We start from the raw sequence: 7,964 nt of genomic DNA, 5'->3' as shown, positions 1-7,964 counted from the left end.
TATTCAAAACGTATAAAGTCAAAATATTGTCCTCACACTTTTGATATTAATGACTTGCTAGGCAATGTTGTTCTTTGGGTTGTATTAACATGCTATTCAACTTTTTTTTTTGTTTTTTTTTTGTGACATTAGCATGTTACTTTACACATCATATTACCACCAAAATGTAATAATTAATTATACGATTCTATAACCAATAAAATACAACACCAAAATTATTTAACTTATTAATTCTTTATGTGATAGCGTTTGATTTTAATACAAGTTAATACATAGTTACAATTATAAAATACATTCCATTAAAATTCTGATGGTATATAGTTTATGGAAAAAGGACTTACCAACACAATCGCAAAGTTGCAAAACTGCTTGTAATTAAACGCAGGAAGAAGTTTTTCTTTCAACAATACTTTAATACTCAACTGCCTACTCCTACCTATCTTTCTAAGGGTTTACAGTAATTACATTTCATCTTTTCATTTTGTAAAGAAACCGATTAAAACTCAAAATTTCGTAAAAGACCTTCATGTTGTAGAGGCACTATGGTAAGAATAGTACTGTTATTAGTTGAAACTTGCTGTTGGGGTGTTGAGGATGTGGCGCTGCTATTCCCACCTGTGACAATCTTTTGACACGTGTCAAGTAGGGAGTGCCTGCAAGTTGGACAAGATGAATGTGAACTCAGCCATTTATCAATACAACGCACATGAAACCCGTGGTTGCACTTTGGCAGAATTTTGACTCGTTCTCCTGTTGAAAAATCTCCTAAGCATATCACACATTCCTTGCCCAATCCTGGTAGCTTCAATCCTTCCCAATAGCTGACTGTTGGAAAAGTCTTTAATGCCTTTTTCTTGATTCCAGTGTTGGCTTTAACTAAAGTACTTTCCTGGCTACTGCTGCTTTCTGAACCAACTAAGCGTGTGCATTTAAATACACACCTGATGATGGAGTTCAAGCCTATTGAACAAATTAGAGCGCATAGAAGCACCGACAACACCATCACGACATTCGCATCAAAGTTGCTATGTTCTGTATGTGGGGTTGATGGTGGTGGAGCAGCTGGTTGTTGGTTTGAATAAGGGTGAAGTAGAAGTTTTCTGGAATTAAAATGCCCGAATGCATGTTGAAAGAGCTCAGTAGATAGCCTTGGCATGTTTAGATGCTTGAGTATGATCAATGGTTTGTTTAGATGGGAATTCAATGGAAGAAAAAAGTACGTGTATATATAGAGGAGCGATTAGAGTAGCGTCCCACTTTGTGTAATTTGATTAAAGGAGGATATTCGTAGAGGATTTGAGACACCATGTGGGATTTTATCTCTTTGTCTTTCTAATAAATTTGATCTCCACCATTTGGATCTTCCACTAAGGCATGTGTGTTTGTTTAATAATGGTATTTCTATTGAAATGGGTCCGGCGCACTTTCTCCAAGTCAAATAATGCCATGCGTACGTGGCGCTTTTCTCTTTCACTAACTATTTCTTCTTTTTTGCTATTGAAGGATGGTTAACGCTTTCGAGAACGATTGGGTAATTAACCACTTTTCTTTTTTGCTCATGTTTAATGAAACGTTTTTAATAGGATGATTGCTATACAAGAAAAGTCCTCGTTAGTAACCAGTTTTTTTAGTGACTATACAAAATCTAGTTACTACCAGCATCCTTTAGTTACTATATTAACTTTTCTTTTGGTATGTATCAATATCAAAGTCTAAGGTGCTCCATGTTTATCCGATGAATTATGTTCCTGCTCCAATATATAATTAAATGACCCATTATTAAAAATTGGATCTCTTAGCCCATTACCTTCACGATTAGTGTTAAGTTAACCTTGCCCAGGATTTCTAAATTGATCACAAGGCCCAATAGGAGGGTCCGGATGTGCATCAGCGCCATTATTTCCCTCCATCTGAGTATGGACATCAATTACCTTGGAAATCTTCACCAAGTCTTCCCGCAGCGACGGTACATCTTCCATTATTGCCGCCGACAACAATTGCGCCCCACCCATATCCTCGGTGGCCGCCGGCGGAGTTACCGGAACGTCTGGAGCAATTTCACCATCTTCCAAATCGTTCCTTTCATCTACCCATGTTTCTGAAATCCCTTCTTAGTGTATTGGATTTTCAAATTGTGTTCCATATATATATATATATATATATATATATATATATATATATATATATATATATATATATATATATATATATATATATATATATATATATATATATATATATATATATGATACTTTGTGGTGTGTTTGGAAGGCATGAAATTATAAGGCGTTTAAAAAATGCATACCATCCCTTTGAAGACAAAGTGTTTGGATGGGTGAGACATAGGGTAAAATAGGAAAATGTAATTGGATTATTTGGAGCTGTAATCCCTCCTAGTGTTTGTAAATTTTGTGTACTGTTTTTGTTTTTTTCCCTACCCTTGCTTCTTGCTAGGCTGTGGTAATGAAATTCTTGAGGTTTTAAAAAAAAAAACCTTCTTGCTAGGCCGTGATAATAAAATTCTTGAGGGTTAAAAAAAAAACTAAATGGAAGGACATAGAAGAAGGATATTATTATTATTTCTATCATTATTATAATAAAAAATTAGACAATTAAATATTTTCCTATCTTTTCTTCCTACATATCTTCCTACCAATATAAAATGATGACATGTGTTATATTTTGATAAAATTAATTATATTTTTGGACACTTATCATCATTTCAAGTAGGTATGAAGATAATTAGAAAGAAAAATATGACGATATTTAATTTCTCTAAAAAACATTAGTGACTAAAATAACGGTCATTGATTTGATGGTTAATGAGAAAAATAATTATCACTATATTACCGAGAACTAAAAGTGGATCGTTTGATCAAAAGTAATTCATTAAGGACATGATCGTCATCTTACCAATCTCATTTAATGTTTAATTTTTTTATGTTATTTAACATATTAATATAAATGTCTAAAAATTTACATCATAAATCAAATTTTCATATTTTTTTAAAATAGTATTTTTCGTTTTTTTTAAATGCATATTTTTTTAATTTTTTTATGGAAAACATGAATTTTTGAAACAAAAATTGATTTTTTTTTAAAAAAAAACTGTACTTTTTTTTAAAACACTGCATTTTTAAATAAAAAAACTGCACTTTTTTAAAAAAAAACTGTAAGTTTTTTTTAAAGAAAGTTACATTTTTTTCAAAAAAAAATTGTATTTAAAAAAAACTGCAATTTTTTTTTTAAAAAAAAAGTAAATTTTTAGGTGCATATGTGCATATTTTTTGAGATATGTATATTTCTTATACTATAATATTCGTAAGTAAATCACAACAAATCTCATATTTATTAATTAATCTATAAACATAATAGTACAAGTATTTTATTCGATACAAAATAAAATATAAAAAATAAAAAATGCTATAAATTTCAAAGCGTTTTCATGTCTTCGTGTCAATATTTCCTTATTTTCTTCAATTTATCATTTTTCAACTCTTCAATATTCACCACAATTTATTTCAAATCTACAAGAAAATTAAAAAAAAAATTATTGATGCGAAAACACTCACAAAAATACATATGTGATTTTCATGTGATTAACATATGAATCACATGTAATTCACATATGAATCACATTTACATATGACATCATATGTAAATCACATGTGATTTATATGTGAATCACATGTGAATCAAATGTGATTCACATGTGAATCACATATGATTTACATGTGAATCACATGTGATTTACATGTGAATCACATATAATTCACATGTAAATATATAATCTTTCTCGTACCTTGTAAAGTAAATAAATAAAAGTATGAGGCTAGTGTCATTGAAGATAATAAAGTTCATTAACTCAAATAATTTTCACTTATGATTTACATGTAATTCATATGCGTTTCACTCGTGATTTACATGTGAATCACATGTGATTCATATGTGAATTACCTGTGATTTACATGTGAATCACATGTGATTCATATGTGAATTACCTGTGATTTACATGTGAATCACATGTAATTCATATGTGATTCACTTGTGATTTACATGTGAATCACTACATATTTATAGTCTTGCTTCCAGTTAATTACTAAAATATTATAACAAACCACACATGGAGATATCCACCCAAATATCATAATATAAATTATTAAATTCTTATAGGTCGGCTTCATAAGTTTCCAAAAAACTGCAGTAAAAGGTTTATTTTACCTGGATTTGGTTTAATATATTGAGCTTGGCATGCTTTATCCTTGCACTTCTTGCTGCAGCTAGATCTAGTCAAACAGGTTGTGTGCACGGATCAATGAATCAAACAACCGATTCATTGTTTTAACTTAATAAATCAAACAATCTATTAAACATCTCGGTTTCTAAATTTTACAAAATAAATCTAGTGAAAATATTTATTTGGGGATGAAATAGGCTTTTTTTCCGATTATCAGACTTGAGTATCATGTTATTTTCATTTTCCATTTATACATAACAAACATAAACTCATAAAAACCATAACCGAGTTGCAAAAATTAACATGATATGTGAATGATGAAGGGTGCAACATGAATAATGGCATTATGGTAATAGTTGGCATATTAAAAGGGTAAAATTGTACATTCAGAATATGTATAAGCAGATGAAAGAGGTAAGAACTGAAGTTAAAAATACCAATACAAGATTCAGACCATTGTTGTCAAGTATACTGATCCCCGAGATCCTCTTCACTGTGGGTCCCGGTTTCGATACAACCTAACAAAAAAAACAAAGTATATTTAAAAAAAACAGTGGATTACAAACGGATAAGAAGGTGTTTTAACTTTTAATTAGTAACACTAAATGATGAGAAAACAGGTAAAAGATGCTTAACCTGTTTATTAAAATAACTAAAAACATTGTTGTCTGCATATGTGAGAAAATGAGTAAGCCCATCCATATCTCGAGCATGTTGCTTTAGATGATTCATCAGTCTTGTACCATAACCCTTTACTTGTTCATCTGAAATGATTGTACAAAAAGCTATATCCCCAAATTTTTGGCTAACATGTCACATATGATAAGCAAACAAAATCTCTTTTCAGAAAGTAATTCTTCCAAATACTAAATGAAAGTAAACCATGTGAGGTATGTAATATATCTACCTGACATATGGTCTGTATGTAATGCCACCAAATACTGTATTGAGAGTGAAGAAATAAAGGAGTGGAGAAAGCCCGTTTGCAAGAAAAGAGGGAGAGGGTATCATCACCCACTGTTGGAGGATCTATTCTAGGTTGTAACATAATATCTTAGGGGTTACACCTGCCAAAACAATGGATTACATCATACATCTCTTCTAGGGATAACAACTTAAATGAAATAAAAATGTGACACTTTATGTGACATCCCCTAATTTCTCAGCCAGAAAAGACCGATTTAATTTATGCTTTTTAAAATAAAATCAGAGAAATCTTTTTAAAAGATGTTGCGGAATTGGTCCCCAAAACAAAACATGATAAAAGTTTGTCAAAACCTTTCTTTAAGAAATATATAATTTCCTTTTATATCAAAACCTCGGGATGTCATGTTCCGATACAGATCAAAAGCATAAACAAGACATTATAAGCCTTACAACAGTTATTTATAACTACTAGCCTATAATCCAAAAATCACTCATCATCATCATCCGACTATGCTCGGGGTCCACTACCTGAAATCATAAAAAGCTGAGTGGGTCAGGCTTGGAAGCCTGGTGAGCATATAGGTTTTTCAACCCACAATAAATAAATTTATTATACTTAAACATCAATCAATCAACCAAATTACCCCAACCCCATTATCTTATTAATTTCTTAAGGGTTTACCCTAAGATTCAACTATCACTCCTTCCTAAGGAATAGGCACAAGGTCACACCATCGCCAGGGTTTATACAACATGTGCTAAGTCCATAGCTCTCATTTATCGACAGTATTATTGACAGTATTCGCCCCTGTCATACATGTCAATGGGTTTTTAGAGTACGCCTGATGAACATATAGTTCACACACCTACAGGTTGCAAGCCTGCTAGTGTTCCACAGACCATCTAGAATAGTCCATGGTTGTCATCCATACTCTGTTGAATGACGGGGGTCACCGTTTGGGTAAGGGCTTATCTCATATTTCACCACTCACCCTCAACTTATGTTCTCCTTTCACCACTCACCTTCAACTTATGATCTCCTTTCACCACTCACCCTCAACTTATGATCTATATTACTGATCATCTCATTTATCCAACTCACCTTTCATCACACACCCACTATTTTATCTACCCATGTTTTACCCAACATTTTTTTTGTAGATAAAAATACATAGACGTTTTAAATTATTTAAAAACATGTATAAATCACTCCTTCAACATCCAACTCAAATAAACAAACAATAAATATTCACACGACACGTATTTTATATAAAATACTTCATATCTATGTGTAAGGTGAAAGTAACTACACACTCACCTGATTTAATGAAATTAGATCAGGCAGCAAATCGTTTCCTAAAACGATCGTTTCTAATAAGACCGGGAGTTTTATTGAGAATACGGGCTCTGCGAAGGGTCGGGCTTCGAAACCGAAAAGATAAATTTTTCGGGCTTCTCGGGCACTTCGTGGCGTATTCCGGGGGTTATAATTGATACCGGGGCTTCGGGGGACGTTAAAATGAAAGAAATATGGAAAGAGGGGCTAAAAGTGACAATTTTCCAAAATATACCAGAGAGGTCTCGCACCCTCCTATTTATAGGGGCGAGCCTCCTGATCTAACGGCTGAGAAGGCTCCAGGTGGTGCAGATCCGAGGGCTCGCAGGGAAGGCTCGCACGTGGCTGCGCATGCGAAGGGTCTGATGGAGGCCTCTGATTGGACAACTTCGGACAGCTCTATGGTTCGGACACGCTGCTGCTGACACACCGAGATCGGACACGAGGCAGCCTCCTATTGGACCGAACCTCGGACTCGAGAAGGACATGAAACGCCTCGCCAGGTGGCTTCGGTGACTCAGCCATTCCCGGACACGCGTCGGATGCGAAGCGAGGACACGTGGCCGAAGTCCACGTGTGCGAAATTCCTCGGTTTTGGGGATTTTTTCTCGATTTTCGCGCCAAATCTTATAAAATCCATAAATTTCGCATACGAGCTCCGTTTTTTACGTTCTTTATATGCACACGTAGGTAAAATTACGCTCTACAACTTTCGTTTAGACTTCGTCGGCTAATTTTGACTTTAATTTTTATATTATTATTTTTAACAGACCGGGACAGGAAATCCGTTAAAAATTCATAAATTCTTCATCTGACGTCCGTTTTCGTCAGACTTTTTACCGTTGTGCTACTATTTACGAGACCTTCGATTCTCGTTTAGGTCGTGTCGGCTAAAAATCACTCGATCTAAAATTCGAGTTTTTAGCTGTCTACTACTAAGCTGAAACTTCGAAAAATCATAACTTCCTCATACGAAGTCAGATTTGGGCGTTCTTTTTATACCTACTATCGGTTTAACGAACACTACAAGTTTCGTTTAGATCACTAAGGCTAAAAAGTAGTTTATCAAAAACTCACTTTTTACGACATTTGGCACCGTGCCTGTTTGTCGTGAAACTTCGACACGTCATAACTTCTTCGTTATAACTCGGATTTCGGCATTCTTTATATATCCGTAATCCTTGTCACGACCACTACAACTTTCTTAATAAATATCGGCTTCATCTAATATTTATTTTCAACGCTCATTTTTATTCTTAATTAATTAACTCCTAGTAATTAAGCATAAAACACATAATATTCACATAATTCCTTTTCATTTCTTCAAAATGAGTCACAAAGGTTAACCTAGACTATCACGTCAATATTAATGCCTAACCTAGAAAAACGGGCATTACAATTCTCTCCCCCTTAGGATGATTCCGTCCCCGGAATCACACATCGACAAACAACTACGGGTAGCGA

At 33.7% G+C, this 7,964-nt stretch overlaps 1 pseudogene; it reads right to left on the bottom strand.

Moving 5' to 3' along the window:
* Window positions 1-337: 337 nt before the first annotated feature.
* On the bottom strand, window positions 338-1,322 carry LOC145108722 (RING-H2 finger protein ATL78 pseudogene; annotated as a pseudogene).
* Window positions 1,323-7,964: the final 6,642 nt, after the last annotated feature.

The sequence above is a fragment of the Lactuca virosa genome, chromosome 4 (assembly GCF_052849685.1).
Source record: "Lactuca virosa cultivar CGN04683 chromosome 4, Lactuca_virosa_CGN04683_v6, whole genome shotgun sequence".
NCBI lineage: Eukaryota > Viridiplantae > Streptophyta > Magnoliopsida > Asterales > Asteraceae > Lactuca > Lactuca virosa.
The sequence above is the reverse complement of the archived record's forward strand: the minus strand, read 5'-3'. Positions and strand labels throughout refer to the sequence as shown.